The sequence below is a fragment of the Lagopus leucura genome, unplaced genomic scaffold, assembly GCF_019238085.1.
Source record: "Lagopus leucura isolate 7727_CA_CO unplaced genomic scaffold, USGS_WTPT01 Super-Scaffold_100045, whole genome shotgun sequence".
Classification (NCBI taxonomy): Eukaryota; Metazoa; Chordata; class Aves; order Galliformes; family Phasianidae; genus Lagopus; species Lagopus leucura.
The window spans coordinates 2,652,042-2,671,911 of record NW_024962292.1 but is presented as its reverse complement, the minus strand read 5'-3'; positions in this window follow the sequence as shown (position 1 = coordinate 2,671,911).

Below are 19,870 nucleotides of genomic sequence, written 5' to 3'. Positions count from 1 at the left end.
ATTCAATTCAAATATATTTTCTCAATTATATGCATCCAAAGCTAGGTGAGATAACTCCCACTTAACATCATAAACGAGAAATCCGTTTGTTGAAATCAGTAAGCTTACCTTACAAAGTTAAATACTGTATAAGGTATAAATTTAAGGGAAAAGAAAGCAGTGAAAATGCCTTACCTGAACAGAAACAAATAAAACCAGAAAATGGAATCTCATTTGTCAGTTAAATACTTCAAATGACGTCATTTGTTTTTCTTTCTTGTCATATAAACTTTAATCCCTTAATGCTGCTGATCTCATTAATGTATCTGATAGACCAGTGCATAGGCATTCACCTGAAATGTGGGAGACTGCACTTCCTGAAACCTTGCTCTGAACTAAGCAGGAGAAATACCCACATGTCAGTTCATTAGAAGTGAGAATCTTCATTACTGAGACATGGTCAGTGCACAGCCTTCTCCAACTTGCAAGTTGTGTGAATGGTCACCTAAGCCCCAATTTGTTTTCTAATGCAAACCAAGGTATTAGTCAAGTCTGACTCACAATGCTGAAAAATTTCAGAACTAATTAATTTTTTTTAATAAAATTCTCACAACCTCCCACTCTCTCTGCCTCCAAAATTCCATCTTTAGCACAGATCTTGTGTAACAACATAGATGATGAGAAAGAGAAAATGTAATATAAATCATATACTTTGCAGAACTTCTTTTAAATGTAATGTGTTAAGCAAAATGGTCTTAAATATATGCTCTTGAAAACATGTCAGTGCTAGATGGTTTCTTCAGGGCTGCATGTCAGCTAAAATCCATTGCAGCTTGAGTTAGAAGTAATAGGTTGAAGTTTCATCCAGGATATGAAAGACTCTTGCTACAGAAGTGGATTTCATTTATTTGAACAAACGTTGTCTACTCTGTGGGTAAGACACCATACACAAGAAACAACCATTCTTGCTATGCAGTGGAATTCCTGTGTGAGCTCTGCTTCCTTAACCTCTCCCACCCAATTAATCAGCTGCCGATATTTGTGACTTGATAGCAGCATTTTATGAGGAACCTCTTTGCCCTTTTTGGTGTAGCAGTATCTGACTCTCAGCAATGAAGAGTTCAAAGCTCTGTGTTATTCTTTGTCTCAGAAAGTTGCCTCAAACATTAAATGAGTAGAATGAATGCTGTAGTTGAGTGCGTTCACTTATCAACCAGAACAGAGGGAAGAGTCACTTCTCCCACTACCTCCAGGCATGCTGCTTTTTCTGCTTTTTCTTATTTCCACTCCTTCTGCATTATTTTTCAAATGTTCAAAAAGTCCTTTGATTTTTGTTCTACCCTGAAGAATTTTTAATATTTTACAAATTTTCTGAATGCAGATCCCTAGCAGGATATCATTCACTCAGAAATCAGCTAAAATATAATTATGGCAAAAATATCCTGTATTAGGAAATAGATGTTATGAATTGGAAAATGCTTGATCTGTTGCATGTGATTTTTTTTTTTTTTTTTTTTTTTGGAGATCCAGCTCAGGCTTTTCAAGCTGTAAGTTTTAAGGTGTGTAGATGGCAGTGTCTTGAGTTCTCTCTGCCTCTAGACAGTTTGCTGACAGCTTTCTAGTACCAAAGGATAGTTGTTTTAAAATATATTCACAACTCACTGAAAGTTATATGTATTTTTTAATCATAGCTGTCAGCAAATATACAGCCTGTGGTGTGTGGTCACTAAGGTAATCCACAATGAGTAATGAAAATACATTTAGTTTGGAGCTCTTAACAAGTAAAGAAATTCAGCAAAAAAGTTTTATTTTATAAGTTTGACTTGAATGAATGAAATATTGAGCTGGTGATGATATCTACCAAGACATCTGAATGTTTATTCATTTCTGAAGCTAAGCTTATGCTGATTTTACAATCTTTGTGGACCATCAGCCAGCCCTGTCTTCATGTTTCCCATGTGTTGCTAGCTATTTCTTCTTAGGTCACTCCAATTTTGTTCCTTGTTCAGAGCCCCATGACTTCTTTCAAGGCTGCACTAGAAATGGTATGTTAAATATTCCCACTGATAGCATATTAAGGAATTCCAAGGGTTTCTTATCACCTTTAAGGGAATATTGCATGGCTTTATGTTTAGTGAGTAACTAGGTTGATGTCATTTTTTTAAAGTGATATTTTCCCCTTTAGCTATTTTGGTACATTTGTGAACCCTACAAAGTCTTCCTAATAGCCCATCTCAAAACAGAATTTTCTGTGTTGTTTTCGCACCTGATGGTACTTCCATTGTGGCCAGTAAAAGGGAAAAACTTGCAGTGGTTTTGCCTCTTCAAGAATTAAACACTGAAGTGAGGTATTTAGAATCATCTGACCATACTATTTGATCTCTCAAATAACACGACCAACTGGTGACAACGTACTTATGAAGAACAGATAGAAAATAGTGTAAGGGCAGGTGTTCAAAGGATCTCATTTAGATTGTCTACTTTTATTTCTTCTGGTCCTGAACTTCTAAAATCAGTAACTAAGATTTTAAGAGATGGCAAGTTGCAATGGTAAGTTTTGTCTTATGTTAGAACATATGTGTTTTCATTTTCTATTGTTTTATTTTATTCTTTTTTTTTCCTTTGTCCTTTCCATTCTATTTTCTCATTATTTTTTGTTTTGCTTTCTATATTGTCCTGTTTAATATTATTTTTTTCCCTTTCCCCTCTTTTTTTTTTTTTTTTTTTTTCCTCTTTCTCTTTGCTTTTCTTTCTCTTTTCTTTCTCTCTGTATTTTTTTTTTTTTAACCAATTTTTTTCCTTTTCCCTTCTCAGGGTGACCTTAAGCTAATTTAATCTATGTAGATAAAAAAGCCCATCTTCTAGCTAATGAAAAGATAAGATAAACCCGCACAGATTTGAAGTGTATGATACAGTGTTATGTGCTTACAAACAAAAATGTGTTGGCAGCAGCCCAAAAGTGTCTTAGAAGATATACAGAAACAGAGATAGACAGGTAGAAACAATTATTGATCAAGACCTTTTGTACTAGGAGCTGAAGTTAATAACATTTTATATCAAAATCAAGTGTTGATCCTCAGGGTGGAAGATGTATTCTGAAAATGTTTACTCATACTTAACTCTGTGCTGGCTTGTAGGGAAGTAGTTTAAATTTAGTAGCATGGGAGCTACTCATAAGTAGAAAAATGTAAGATCACACCTTGGAAAATTAAAGTGCTAATCATTAATTTTCCATTTTGAAGTTAGTGTGCCTACATGTGACCAAACAGAACTCTTTTATTAATGAGAACAAATATAGTAGATTGCATTTATTGTAGAACGAGGAATCTCATTTAAGGATAGGTGAGGAAAGGACTGTTTAAAGCCAGCACTATGCAGAACAGAGCTGTATTTCAGTTGTACCCACAGTTATCACAGCCACAGGTGATACCATGACCACATCTGTATCAAAATTTCAAGGATTCTTCCTTGTTGCTGACTGCAGCACAACCTGGATGCAGAATAGAATCCAGTTTATTGAAGTTCCCATGCTGTAAGATTGACCTAAAGAAGGAGCGTCCAACCCATGGCCCACAGGCCCCATGCAGCCCTTGACAGCTAGGAACGTAGCCCTACAATATTTCTGACTTTTAACATTATGGTGTGATTTTTAGCAATATTTTCATGAGTCAACTGCACGTAACTGAAGCATGGACTGTGCAGGTGATGATGGAAAACTGTGCAGGGGAGGGTGCAGAGCAGTGCTAACTCCACCTCTCACACCCGCCTCACACACTTAGTCAAAGTGCAACCCACGTGCTTTGCATGTTACATGTGCTTGTGCCTCTTGGTGAGTACAACACAGTGATTGCCAATAATATTTCAACCTACCTACATATGTGCCTGTGAAGACACGCATTTTTTGTTATTAAGCAGACATGGTATTTTCTTATTTTATTCTAAAACTCGGGCTTGTGGTGTCGATTTGTAAAATATTTCAGTAAGTTAGCACGTTCACTGCAGAAGAAATATTTAGAATACTCATGCAGTGTTGACCAGTTTTGTAATTTTCAGAATCTTAAAAGTTCACAGAAGATATAAAATAACTTGAAATATATATTTAATTAGTTCTGCTACATGTATTTAGTTAGTGATTTACAAAAGCAAGATCAAATATCCCACCAGTTTTATGTTTGTGCTACCCTCCCTTGTTATGTTTAAATAAAATACATTAAAAGTACAGTTTTTGTTACTTATATCCGTTAACTACATTATATATTTTATATGCAGCCTTAAGACAATTTCTCTAAACTCAGTGGGGCCCAGGAAAGCCATAAAATTGGACACTTTTGGTCCAAAGAAAGGTTTTTCCATCACTATCTTGAGTCTAGCCACTGATAACTGAAATAACTTTTCTCCAGATTGACACAATTTTGAGTAAAGAAAAAACCAGGGCATCTTGGTTGCATTCAAGTCTTGACACTTTGAACCAAACTAACAATACTCCAGTTTTAGATGTTAGGAATTGTCTGTAACTTTGAATTTATATTTTCACAGCAGGAGGTTTGAAAACAATTTCCAAAGGCTGACAGCAGTCCTGTATATTTGTTACTCACTGTTTGAAGGTATCTTTTTCTCCCTCTCATTTCAAATTAATGAACTTTGAGTCTTTCTTTGGGTCTGCTCATCTGAAGGCATGGTGTCCTATATTGACAGGTACAGGACAATGTTTCTACAGTAAACAGGGAACTGGGCTGGTCAGTTGGCTTTTTTTTCTACCAGAAATGATTTGCTTCTTTCCATTTCCTACCCTGTAAAAATGTGTGTAATAATTTATTCTCTTCTTTCTGATAAGCATTGTTAATTATGCTACAAGTAAAGGCTTTTTTTTGTGCATTTTGTTTTGAAACAGTATACTTAGTGTTGGCGTTACCTTTAGGAAAGATTTCTAGCAGAGGAAATTTCTATTCTCCCAGTAACACTTAAAGCTAAGTTTGTTGTGCTTGAACTCTCTTCAGATGCTGGGGTTCTGTTTGTTTATTTGTTTTTGCCTTTATATAAAAAAATACCTTTGCTTTGAAGGAAAAATGATATCTAAAATCTCTCTCAGACTTTGAAGGTTCCCTCAGATAATATAAGGAATATTTATTGTCTAAAAAAAAAAAAAAAAGAAAGTAGAACTTAACGCATTCTCTGCATCCCAGGTGTCTGATCTTCATAACTAAAAACTCTGAAACAAATGCACATTGGTAAAAATCCAGAAGTATCTAAGCAGAACAGTACTTCATCTGTTGTGGCAAATTAGAGTAGTATTCCTTAACCACTCATTTGAAAAATGTGCTTTTTCTTTTCTTTTCCCCTCCATAATCTCCTCACAGCTGATGATTGCACCTGTCTTTTTTTCCTAGGAGGTATTTTTAAAACAGACTGATATCAGATCCTACATGAGCTTCAAGGGCCCCCAAAACACCCTGAATCTCCCCAGGCAAGACAGGATTCTGTATTCCAGAAGGCTCCAAAGCACCGCCTTAATGGGGGAACCCTTCCACTAAGGAAAAGCAAATGCCTTACCACTGAGCTAATTCTAACCTCATTAACATCTGTCCTTGTTGTGAACTTCTTCTCAAGGCTGTTTTACTGGTTCGTTTGTTTGCCACCATACATAGATAGGGATTGGCCTTTAGTTATAACAGACATCGGATATTCCTTTATCTTAAAAAACCTCTCTGCCTTAAACAACAGTTAAAACTCATGCTCAGCTTGTATTAAAATAGCCACATTTTTTGTACTAGGGATGCAGATAATAGACATCAGCATTGTGAAGTATCTTGCTGGCATCTTGCTTCTCCTTTCTAATTTTGGGTCTGAATTCTTCCTCACCTCATCCGAATATGGAAACCTATGCACCACACCTTTGATCACAGAGTTCCTCCTGCAAAATACAGCCCAGGCCTTGCAATCTTTGTAAGATCAGTTACAGACTGAGGTATTTGGCAGCCTGATTCTAGGTCATTACTGCAATAACAGCATTCCTTCCTTTCTTTGCAGGTGGGAATGCTACATCTGCTCTCCCACTGAACAAAATCTTCTGGGTTAAGCAAGAAACCACAAAGTAGAACAGAAGCAGACAGACCCAGAGGGGAACCCTCCCTTGCTCAATAGTTACCAAAGCAGAATTTAGTGCTGCTACTGCAGTTTCATGTGGCAGAGCTAATTGCAATAGGGATCCTACAGAGATGATGTCTTGCAGGAATGCAGGCAAAATGCTTTATAGGCGTAGGTGGTCTCGTGTCTTTAGATCTCAGGAATAGCGTCTTCGGATTCTCAAATGTGTTTATTTACTGATTTAATGGTTCCTGCTACCTCTTCCACAAGGAAGTAGCGATAAAGTCTCAAACTTCTGCTTGTTTTTCCACTGTTAGGACTTCACTCGAAGTGGAACAATCTTAAGTTTTACTCTTAAATATTAAAAAAAAAACAACCCTGCCCTCATTCTTAGTTCATTTGCATATAACTCTGAACATTTGAGCTAACACAGAGTAAAGCATACATAATGCTTTTTGTCCTGAGCACCTCTGCCATGTGGGATGCTGAAAGAGATCGTATAGCAAGGAGCTACAAGAATTCGTCATGGAGCTAGGACAGTTATGGAAATGACTGTACTTCAGCCCACCAAAATAGTTACATTCAGCTTCAGATAATTCATTTTTTCTACCTGATCAACAGATTTCTCTCTGCTGAGACCTATAAGGGAAACGACACAATTAGCAGACTAAACGTGAAACATTTTTCTTCTCCTTCTGAAAACATCTCATTATAGATAAAAGAAACATTGGAAGATACAGACATGTAAATGCCAGTTCATGTTTGTACCTTATGTGTTGGGCTGCTGACAGGCACCTCCAAAGTAATGAGGAGAGTGCTGTTCTCAGAATAGTCGCAATGGGCCCATGAGCAAAAAGGCACAGAATGTTAAATGACTGATGGCAGCAGTAGATGGGTGAAAAGGAAATTTTGATGAGGTATTCTGTTGCATTTTAGACTTTGCCACTGAACCTAATTTGTGTCATCGTTGGCTAGTAATGTAGCAGTAACAATTTACAAGGACAAGAAGCTTGAGGGGAATATTTTTGCCCAAGATGCCAATCTTCAGTGTGTTTCTTCTGTGCACTATCTGTGCTCAATCCCATAGGCACCTATTTCTTGAAAGCAGACAAATCTTCAGCATTAATGATTGTATGTATGCATTGAGGTTCCCTGCTGAAAGTGTGCTCTGTGTCCATCAGCTGGCACAAAGGGAGCACTGCTTCGCTTGTTCTGGCTTGTGCAGAAGACTTTCAGTATTCCTTTTACAGAGAAGATAGTGAGTTTTGTTAAATGACTGACTTATTCCAGATGTTGTACAAGGAAATGGTCTGGCAAATGAGCTGATAACCTTAGAGCTTGTAATAGAGATTTTTTTTTAAATTAAATGTGACATATCTGAATCAAGTATAGTACAGTATTCAGTCATAACTACTGGTATTGCCTGATGCACAGATTGAGTGATCAGAGAATGCTGTGTACTTACATACAAGAAGTAACATTTAGATGTCTGGAAACAGAGGGTTTGACTCTCCTTTCTCACGTAGTTACTTTGTACAAGTCTAATCATCACTGAATCAGCAAAGCTTAAATTCTTCTTGAATATCCTTACTGGTGTAAGGCTGAATGCTTCCCATTTAATTTACAGATGGTTATAGCATAACCATTTCATTACACTGTAAGAGGTATACATGGCTTTCATGCAGAAGTGTAGATATTTAACAGGTTCAAAGCATTTTCCCTGGAAGTTAATATAATGATTCCTGTTGACTTCTATGAGCATTGGACTGGGCCCTTAGTGCAGCTTTTCCCTGTTTGTTTGAAAATGAATGCTTCTTGCCAATATTTTCAGGTTTATTGTAGCTTCCTTATGCCTCAGGCAAGGAAAAACAACAGGACACAATGACAGCCCATTATTGGAAGTAGCATGATAAATTCTAAATAGATATAATTAGCATGTGACCCACAAGAGCCCTGTATATAATTAATATTGAAATATGGTTCTTGCATTATATAGACAAACATATTGTGTATTCAGAGTGGGATGTTTGGAGAGTGAAGGCTGCAAGTGGCTTGTCATTTTTTCTTTCATTTTAATCAGAACTGAGATTTCTGCACTTGAAGAAATACAGAATGACATTAAAAACACTTGGACTTTCAAAATGACACCACCTGCTTCATTTTCCTCTTTTTTTTTTTATTGTGACACCGGGAAAAAAAAATCCTTAAATCTTCAACTGGGGAAATGTGCATTAATAGGGAAACAGATCTCTGAGGAGCAGCAGACTGACAAGCTGTTTGGGAGCATGAGCCTTTTCAACAAATAACATTCACTTCTGTGGTAATGTTTGGTAGATTATGTTGTATCTAGAAGTCCATCCTTATTCGAACCCAGCAAAGTGAACAAGTAAAAGATACATAATGAGCATCCATGAGGAAGGGAAAGAAAACCTCAGATATAAGATGACGATTAAGAGGGGTAAAGCCACCAGTGAGCTTTGAGCATGTTGCTGTCTGAGTGACATTCAGTTCGTATCACACAGCAGCTCGTTATACATTCTGTTTATACCAGAGAGAAACAAATATAAAGGTTAGTCCTTTGTATTTCATATGAAATGCAAACAGTTCAAGGGAACTAAAAGACTTCCTTATGGAACCTGATACCTCCCTTTATGTCAAGCAGGGTCCAGTTCTAAGTAAACTGAACAATTTTCATGGGTTTTTAAAAGTTTATATCAAACATTTAATTAACATTTATTCTGCAACTGTAGAAGCTGAGACTTTGAATTGGGTAAGTAATTTTTGCCAGACTGAATAAATATAAAGGAGATGTTTAGCAGAGACAGTACATTTCATCTTACCTGTAACTCTGGAAAAGACTTTCCTACAAAAGAAAGCACATTTTAATTTTTCCTCTCCCTGTAGTTTAAATTCCGATCTCTGTAATTGACAGAGGGCACTCTCCAGCTCTACTTTTGGTTATATTATTCTAGTTCTTCTAAATATATTTTTGTACTGTGTGCTAGTTTATAGTCACCAATTCATAGAATCATGACAGAATCATCCAGCTTGGACAAGACCTCGGAGATTCCCAAGTCCAACCTCAGCCCACCTCACTGTGCCCACTGCCCACATCCCTCCGTGCCACATCTCCATGGCTCTGGAACACCACAAGAGACGGTGATCCCACCACTCCCTGGGCAGCTGTGCCACTGCATCACTGCTCTTTTGGGAAAGACTTTTTTCCTAATACCCAGACTGAACTTCTCCTGATGCAACTTCTAGCCGTGAGCTCTCATCCTGTCTCTATTTAAGTGGGAAAAGTAGTAGTAGTATTCAGAGACAGGCTATGTCATGGTTTAATACTTAGTTGCAGATTAACATTTGCATTTTATAGCAATTCTGGCTGGTATAGTTGGTGTAACAGAAGGTGTCTGATATTTTCTTTTAAACTCGTACATGTGAATGTATAATACACTTAAGGGTGCCTCATGTCTGCAGGCATACTGTCTTGCTTTCTGGCCTTGCTACATTACCATAGTTAATTGAAGTTTGACTTGAAGCAGAGCTGAATAGAAGCTCTTCAAGGTAAACCGAGACTGCTGTGGGAGGTACTGTCAGTCAGTTGAAGTCTAGCACTTCTCTGTTACTGCTTGGGATCAACGCGTCTCTGTTTTTTGAACCATGGCCCAATACAAAATTGAGCTTTCAAATGCAAATTAAAGATCACATAACGGCGTTAACAGTAATGGCATAATTGGACCTAATAGTTTATTTTACCACATTTCATATGTTCTGAATGTTTTCTTCAATTAATAATTATTCTGTATTTTTCTTTCCCTTTGCAAAATAGTTGTGTAACGTTGTCAAAAACAGTGAAATTCTTCCATTATTGAGATTTTCAGCCAATTAGTTCTGGGCAATGAATTGCCTATGAAAACTTCTGACATGTCTCATGGCCAGAAGAAATAAAAAGAAAAAAAGCAAACTGAGGTTATTATAGAGAAAATTACAGACTTTTACACAATACTGCTCAGTGTTGTTTGCCTCTTGTCAAGTAAATGTTTGGATGGCAGTCCTAGAGAAAGCAGAAGGGTTTCATGAGCATTTTATTTACATTGAATGTTTTTTAGACTCAGATTTTTCAGATTCAAAAGGCTGCAGAAGAGGTTACAATGATAAATTTGTATGTATGTAAAATGATAAATTTGTTTGGAAATGTTTATTAATTATGCCTTCAAACTCCTTGAATTTTCAGCTTGTCACACCTTTCACTATATGACAAAAACATGTTTTAGCATAAAAGCAATTATTTCTTTCTTTCTCAAAAAAATGTTGCCAACTTCAGTGCAAGTGATTGTGTTTCTTTAGGAGCAGAGATTTCAAAGAAATGAAACTACATTTTAAATTGCTGCAGAATGTTTTATTAGCTCATTCCCAGGACTGTCCTGTTGTTACCTGGTGCTGATAGAGAATAGTTAATCCTTGGCAAGCAGTGCACAACACGGACCTTCAGATCTCAGGAAAAGACACATTAACATGGGAAGTGAAATGTTTCCTAAGCCAGTGTTGATTCATTTGTGGCAGAGTGCCTCTGCGGTTGTTTATGATGCTGTGATTAGTGATGAAGCGAAGAAAATTATACCTCAGTCCAATCACACTGAAGTCTACAAGAACCATTAAATTGGGCTACTGAGCTGGATGATTATTCCTGAAGACCACCAAACTTTCAACAGTACTCTTATTTTAATTCCAAACAATGTGTGGCCAATACTCACTATAATATTCATTGTTAAACAGAAACTATAGTGCCCTCAGTTTCCCTGATTTCTCTCACCATGTACATAGACCACTGACTTTTCTGCTTTTGTTGTTAAATAGCAAGCTCCAAATAAGATTCTCTGTCAGCAAATGTTGGAAGAATTTATTCTTTCAAAGAGCAAATGCCATTTTTAAGTTGCTACAAGGTGTTAGTAGTTTACAAAAGAACGTTTCTGATGCTAAAATTGCCAGTTACGTGTAATAATTCCTTCATTGACTGCCAGACCTGTCATGTTGCAGAAAGGAAGGTCAGTTGAATTGGCTATTAATGGATCTATTCAAAAATAGGCATTTGGGATTTGTTTCCACACAAAAAAGACAAGCTGCATCAATTTCTGTGTGAACTGGGTAATGTCTTCACTCTTTTTAGCCAATTAATAACCTGTGATCCCCAGAGCAGTAATTTCAGGATTGTGACATTATTTGCTAATTCTTCACTTCTTCATTTGTTAAAGAAAATATTAAAATTGCAGTCAGCCTCAGTAGGACAGACCCATACATCATTGAAAGAACCAGTAATTTATGATGCAGTTGGAGCTCTGCATTAACTTCCCAGGCTGTAATGAAGTTTCATATTGAACAAGTTCAGGAGAGATTTTATGATTAAAAGATCTGGAAATGCTGTTACACGTTTGCATTTCCCTTTAGATTTTCAGCTGGCCTTTTTTATTTTGGGGCACTCCATTAATCAAACCCACATGGACTTTGTTGGGTCATGCTCATTCCATCCCCTATTTGTACAGGCAGGTAGCAATCAGGTTGAAAAAAGCTTTATTTCACTATTTAAGTCTGGGAATTAGATATAAATACTGCTCTGTTTTTTGCCAGTTGGTGATGGTGTGGTCTTACTCATGCTTGGGGCATGACTCATGTATCCTGGCACCACCACACAGCTGCAATCATTTGATCATGGAGAAGCTGAGCTGCGAGGGCAGATCTCAGGGTTGCTGGAGCAGAGTGAATGCTTGAACCCAAAGCCTCCTTAATCTCTTTCTTCAGCCTAAGTTGCTGTTTCTGTAAATGTGTAGAAACGTACTGCCTGTTAATGAATTGGTAATTGGTAACGAATGTACTCCAGCAAACATGGGGTTTGAGCACAGGAGTACTTTTTTTGTGTAATAGGGACTTCAGTCCACACAGCCCATTAAACATAAACTGGGGTAAAATTCATTAATACTTCATGAACTTTTAATTCAATAGGACTGTTACTGAGTTTGCTGGTTGCCAACCCCCGTTAATATCCCCATTTCTTGTGTGGAGATCTGTGAAATTGAATCCCTCCTGCAAAATTATACCAAGCCACCTTTCATCCTGCTACTTAGCAAAGACCTTTGGTCCTTGTTTCTCGCCTCTTCTCCTCAGCTATAGCACTTGTCAGCTTGTATTACACAAACTTGTAAATAACAGTAAATGAAAAAGATAATATCCAGGTGGGAGGTCATGGTGTTTTTAGTGTGGACTTTGGATAATCCCCAAATAGAATTGCAGTGTTAAATATATATCTATGTGTGTATATAGATATACTATGCAAATACATATTTATATTTATACATAAATACATACACGCACATACACACATATATATTAAACTTTATGAACATATACTTTTCCAGTAATATTAAGTTCCAGTCCTGGAATATAGAGCAAGAGTTTTGCTGTATCAACAGTGTTGGTACCAACACGTTGAGAGGGAAGACTAATTTTGGCAGTGGACCTGGCCAGTTCGAATTCTGTGAGAAGTCAAAATACTTAATGAGGAAAGGCATCCTTAAATGAACACTATTTTTCAAGTCAATCCTGCTGTTGAGAATAAGGATTGGAAGTCTGCATGCATTCACAACAAACTTGTAATGCCAAGAAATGAGGTTTTTATCTGAATGGAATGAAATGCAGAGCTTTGAATGGCTAGTTCCCTGCCCTGTTCTCCTCTCTTTGTAAAGGCACTGAAGGTTAAACTGAGCAATCCAATAGGGAATTTTTTATTTTTTTTTGTATAATTGAATTTCTGATGGCTTTAATCCACCTACCAATGGTTTATTGCATAAGAAGCATGTCAGGGACCAGAAAGGAAATGTCTGGAGAGTTCAGCAATACAGAGCAAACAGAATGGTTCCAGATGCTGCGAGCAGGAGCAGGCTTCCAGCTGTTGCAACTGTCACTGCAGAGCAAATACTCTGTCCCCAAGTCCCAAGGAAAATACGGGTGGTGTGACACACCAGACACAGCTGAGATGGAATTTCTGTTGTTCTGGATATTAAACTTTTGTTCTCCTTTTAACACTGTAGTGTAAAATAAAAAAAATATGTGTTTGTAGGAAGTTATCAGTGGACCTTGCCAGAGATATGTCATCTGATTATGCATGTAGGTAGCATTTAACATAATCTGCCCTGACACTTCCATAAGACAAGACGAAAACAATATTTTATCACCGTGCAGTAACAGCCCCTTACAAAACTCCAAAGTCTTAATTAGGGATTTCTCTCAGATCCCCGCTTGTCTTATGACCATATAAATGTCTAAATTAGATAATTAATGTAGTCCATACTGCATGATAGTATACTGCGATTTCAGGCCCTTGGCCGTAGGCTCAACAGAAACATTTCCCTTTCATATCCTAGGGATTCAGCAAAGTAATTTCAGTTAGATGTTCCTCTTATGATATTGATTTTACTTTTTAACTTCTTTATGGTTTCTGTGAGGGAGTGCAATTGTCTCCATTCTCCGTAAAATCAAATAGATGAAATGATATTGTGCTGTTTATGATATTTGGCATAAATGACATTTCATACTTAATTTCATATTTTAATCAGTATTTGTACAATACTGTGGTCTGTACTGTGCAGATTAATGTACATCTAAGATGTACACATCCTGAAGTGGGAAAACCCACCTGGTGCTTCAGTATGACTCCAAATCTTTTATCTCTATTTTTATGTATCAGAAAGCTTCTTGCAAATTCAAGCTCTAGCTTTCAAGTTCCTTATCTGTTTCTATCACTGTAGGAATTGCATTTAATTTTTTAAACAATTTTTAGTGAATAAAACTAGCACTGAGAAGTTAGAATCTTGTTCTCTTAGTAGTATAAAGCCATAGTTTCAGAATTTTCCCTTGGTTATTCTTTGAATACATGTAGTTGTATTTGCCTTTTTCCAAGTAATTACTGAAGATGCAAGGGTCCCCGAAAGCATATTTTTATACTATTAGAACAATAATTGTAATGTCAAAAGCTTTACAAATTAGAAAAACAATGGACTGATATATATCTAACTTTTTCAGGACTTATTAATATCAACAGCAAGAAGCTGAAAAAATGAATAAAATGCAATAGGTTTAGGTAGCAAGAGGACCAGCCTTCAACCAGAGTAGCATTAAATTAGACTTTCGTACAGGAACACAATCTTCTAGCTCCTGAACCATTGTTTTGAAGTGGTTTTCAGATAGCATACACAACAATGGCAATTGGGTGGGGTACAGCATACATACATTGGACATTAATGTTAGCTACAGCAGTGATTTCAAGTGTAAGTTCCAACAGCATGAAGTTATTCTGAAATTCGGCATCTCCTTAATAGTTAAGGAGCTGTGTAGTTCCTTATGGTTAAAGAACTCCAAGACTGCTTTTGGGATTAGCAGATGGGCAAATACTGCTATAGACTGTAGAACTGAGCTCACTGCCTGGTGTCCTTGTGTGCAACTTGAGTCTCTTAAATGAAGAGATTCATAATGTAACTTGAAACTCTTCACAGGTCCAACCAGTAACAAGGTGATCATACACGTGGGAAAGGGTTCTAGATTAATTTTCCAGTACAGGTCAGCTAGATAAATAGGACCATTATTTTGGAACATCTGGTTTCATCTATGGGTGTCTCCTTTGGGTCAGAGACTGCTGAGTCACCAGGACAAAGCTCCAGAAGCCACAAACAGTTTGGTCACTCCTTGACTTTAACATATTCCGAGTGCTAACTGCACATAGCAAGATCCAAGACCAAATTTACAGGCAACAGAATATAAAGAAAATTAATATGAGAAAGTCAATAACAATTTCAAACTCAGCTGAGGAATTGAGGTCATCGCTAATGAATTTGTAGTACCCACTTAGTGGTATAATGGTAAGACTTCATCAACGTGATGCATTTACTGATTGTGTGATTTATTCTAATCAGAACACCTGAAAAGGATATAGGTGGACAGTAAGAAAACCACAAACAGAATTAAGGTGTGAGCATGAAAGCCACAGCACAGTGTTAGCCTTAGGAAAATTAATCCTTACACTGACAAAGTATTTTAATAGTCTGCATCATAAGAAAGAGGTCCGTGTTCACATATACCAGTTATATCTTGAGAGGCCTCAGGATAAATGCAGAGATGCTGAGGATCAGCTCTGTAAAAAAAAAATCTCACAGTAAAAAGCCTTCCAAAAAAATTCTAGACCAATATAAATATATTTTTCTCTGAAATTAGGAAAATGGATATTTAAGATGTGTAAATGAAATTGTTGAAGCAATATTTTGACTAGTTCCATTATTTAAGATTTATTATTATTATTATTATTATTATTATTGTTACTATTTTGAGACCTCAAGTTTTTCCTTGTTTGGGATAGCTTATTGCTTTAATATGTGAAAAATATAGTGTCAATGGAAAATCGTTTCTAGGATCATCTAACATTTACCTATTGTTGTTCTATGCAAATTCCTGATGTATTTAATATTTTTAGAGGTGCATGGGAAAGAAGTAAATGTCAGAAGAATCACATTGCTTCTGGATATGCAGCTGACCCTGTTTGTGACACTTGAATTTTGAATTTCTCATGCTCTCTCCAGAGGACATTTTGGCCAGCTTCTGTTTCTCATTACACGTTTACTTCTAGCTACTTCTTTTTAGGGTTCAGAAATTATTTCTTAATTTAAATAACTCGCTGAGGTTAATTTGGGTATTGTCATTTCCTCTGAATTTAAAAGAGTTAATTCTTTTGTTCAAACATGACTTATTTTTCAACTCTTCTACTCTTTTTTTTTTTTTCCAGATGTTCTGGTATAAAACTGATTTACCTGTGATATTTCTTCTTCTCCTGAGAAATTCACATCTGTCTCTGGCATCTGTCTCTAACTTCATTTAAAAACAGTGGAGGAGGAACATCAATTTTATGGATATATTTGTATCAGTGTATTTCCATCGATAAATCATTTGTTATTTCCAAGAAGAATCTGAAACCTCTACCTATCAATATTTTTCAGCAGCAGAGCTAATGCACAGTGGCTAAAAATAATCTCATGGAGCAAAAATGAAAAATACAGAGGAGTCAATGCTGTGAGTTAACACTGTCATCTTCTGCATAGTTTTACCTTTAAAGGGCCGAAGAATGAGCAAAGCCTTGGTTTGTTTCAACAAAATATATAGCAGTAATCAGTTCCTGTACAGCTTTGATATCCTTCCAGCTTAAACCTAGTTCAATCACTTCTCTGGGAAGACAGTGTAAAAACCATAACCCCGCACACAAATACAGTCCACAGAAAGGGCAAATCCTCTCCCCAGAAGTTCCATCTCCTTTTTAAAGGCATTTGGCTCAGCAGACCAGCTCATGTAGTCAGATATTCATCAGTCTACAGTGTGAGGAATCATTTCAGAGTCCTTAGGTCTGACCAGGTAGGCCCAGCAGCAGATGTGGGGCTGTGCCTGGGACCAGATGAGGTCTTGCAACCTGAATGGTTGTTCAGTGCTCTGTCCTTTGTTCACATCATTTCTCTGTTTTCTAGAGCAGACCACTCTGCTCTAAAAAAGGATAAAGCTGCTTCACATGCTGAAGTTGAATAAATTGCTCCTTCTATAATGTAGATGGAAATCACTGTGATTCCCAAACTCAGTCTCTCCATTCTCAGGATGGCATTGTTTTTTTCCACTGATCAGTTCTCACAACGTACTTCAGCATCCATGACTGAGAGGCAGTGTGCATTGTTGCTTGGGGCAAAAGATTGCACGGATGTCAAAATGTCAAAATAGTTCCTCTGTCTGCTGTATTTACACTTCTCTTGGGACTGAGGATAGCCAAATATGCAAGCTTGCATTCTCCTTCCACATTTACATCCTATTTTTAAATTGCACCTTTTCTGGTGGCTGGGAGGGGTTAAATAGACATGTAGATATATACTCCAGAAGGTGCACAGTCTACTTTTTTTTTGTACTTTTGTATAATGTGGGGCATCTGTTTTAAAAATAAGATGACTAGTTTAGGAGTAATTACAAAAATATTAATTAAAACCAGTTTGTCTCTTCAGTATTACTGGCTGAGTATTTCAGGTTTAAACACCCATGAGCATGGAGAAGACAATACTAATAATTAAAAAGGAACCAAAATAAGCCAGGTAAAGCTTTTAAAAATTAGAACTGTTTTCTGTAATCCTCCATTTCAGATGCTGCATGCTGGGGCTCAGTCTTTAGATTTCTTTAATCATCTGGATTGTCCCGTTCTTCCTCCTGGTTTATCCAGTGCCACAGAAGGATTAAACCAGCATAATGGGCACTTTTTAAGTGTCGACATCTTTCTAATCAGCTCGACAGTGCTCTGGTTTATTCCTCCTTGTTAATGTGGGATCATGAGGATGCTGTACTGCATATAGCACCACTTAGTGGCAGAAAGGCTACTTCAAATACTCTGGAAATCTAATCCAAGGAACTTCGTTGTGAGAGAGTAAAAAGAAACCAAAATAAAGCAGTGTGTCCTTTTTCCCCCCTCTTCGACTTTTTACATTCAGAACCTCAGATTTCAAAATGCTGCCAAGTGTCCCTTCAGCACAGCTGCACTTTGTCTGTGAGAAAAACAATCACGTCTCATTCTGTCCCTTTCCCTCTGTTCCCTGTGTGTGTTCCTGATCTGACTGCACACAAAGCTGGACAGGTATCTTTTGCATGTGGCCATGACTGCCATAAATATTAGCTCTCGTATGTCTCATATAAACAAAAAGGTGCTATTCTGAACTCCAATTTGCTTGGTTATGAATACAATGCACAGAATAGAAAACAGGAAAATATCACAAAGAGGATACATCACGGCATTCGGTAACCAGAGAGTATCAAAACAGTACAGGTAAGTATTTTTCTACGCAGGAGGTTGAGGTCAAGGAAGTTTATCTATGGTGCTTGCAAGAATTTCTCTAATATAATGAATGATAACAACATTTGCATGAGCTTTCTAACTTTTGGGATGCAAAGAAAACAAGTTAGTGTTTAGGGATAAAGAAACCCGTAGTAACATCAGTGCCTGGAACATTAAAACAGACAGACCCCAATATTTTCAACAAAATGTACTGAACCTTCCCAAAGGATACTGTGCTGTCATATTGCAAAACCTCCTGTGATGAGAAGAGAAGGGATGTGATTGAGACACACAAAGTAAGATCTACTTCTTCTTTCCAATACACATTCTGGACAGGCAGTGGGAGGATACCAACACCAGGCTGAAGTCTAATGATACAACGTCTTGTTCTGTAACACAAATTATATTTTGTTGACTGTTTCTTGACAGTACTTTTAGAAATGGCTCTTTTCAAATCATAAATTTGTACATTACGATTATAAGCAAATCAAAAAAACAGTAGTGCTAGAGATGGCAAGTTACATTCATTTCATAAAACTCATCACAAGCTTTTGCTGTTTCTGTCAGAAGCCGTATCAGTTGTCCTATGTCTGATCATGTGCATCAGTTATTCCAATACAGTGTGGAGAAACAATTTTTTCAATCAGTTATGTGTCCAAAATGCATATGCAATCGCACATCTGACTTGTGTGTACAATTACTGGGAATCCATGCATGCATTGGGTAATTTCTCACATAAATGCACTTAATTAGTCATCTGTGCCTGAGTTTTGCTATTTGCATACATACTTATGGCAATTTTGCATGCAAATTAAGCACTTTATATATATATATGTAAAAGTTTGACTCTCATCGTGTTTACTAAACAGAAGCTTATGTTAGGTCTGGACTAAAATAATTGACTTGTCTGACAGTATACAATATAATGCAATATCTTTCATGTAGATTAACATAATGTCTACATCCTGCTGAGGTTTTCACAGTGAGGTTATTACATTTATATCTCCTAAAAGACTTAAGGATCAGTTGTGTAAATGACCACACTGTTGAACTATCTGGATAGCTGATGTACAGCCTCCCCGGCTCAGCCCGTAACTTGTAGCAGGTGGAATTTGTATTGGTTGTTAAAATGTTGCAACAAAAATGTCCCATCTAAATCCTGCACTCCTTCCCAGGCCACAATAAAATCTGTTACATGATTGTGCCATTTCCTACTGATGGATTCTCACGATCAGAAGCACTGAAACAATGTCACTTTGTTAACCAGAAGCTGCCTGCAGCTCAGAGCAGAGAGCGGTGCAGGAATACCTCCCACAGCAGTTCCCTCTCAGAGGCACCCCAACGGCAAACTCATCCACTTTCTATTGGAGTCAATCTTTGTCTTAAGTCTGTGTGATCTTGTATATACGTATTTTTAGTGCCTACACGTGTGTGCTAAACAAAGTTCCAGACCCGCTTATGGAAGTGGGAGCAGATAGGGTGATAGGAGACCTCAGGATCCATTTGCCAGTGTTAATAAGAAAAACACAAACTACCTCATTTGGTGAATACACGAGCTCAAATAATTAATCTTCAGAGTTCAGATACTTCTAGATGCTGGCAAAGGCAGCAGTTACTCTGCAATCAGAACTCAGTACTGCTCATGTGGGAGCCCCACCAACATCCAGAAATAGCACGTATCAGATGAACAGCTGAGCTCACCTACCAGAGGTACGTATCAAAGTTTTAACCCACGTGAGTCTATTCTTCCTTTATGCGTATGCACGCGGGGAACTTGTAAAATTATTATTATTTGCTCACAGTCAGTCCATATTATTCATTTCGTTATGCATGTGTAATTCCTACATAGTTCCCTTTCTTTTATTGGTAGGCTTTATTCAATTTAGGCATGTAATATTATTGGAGTTGGAACCA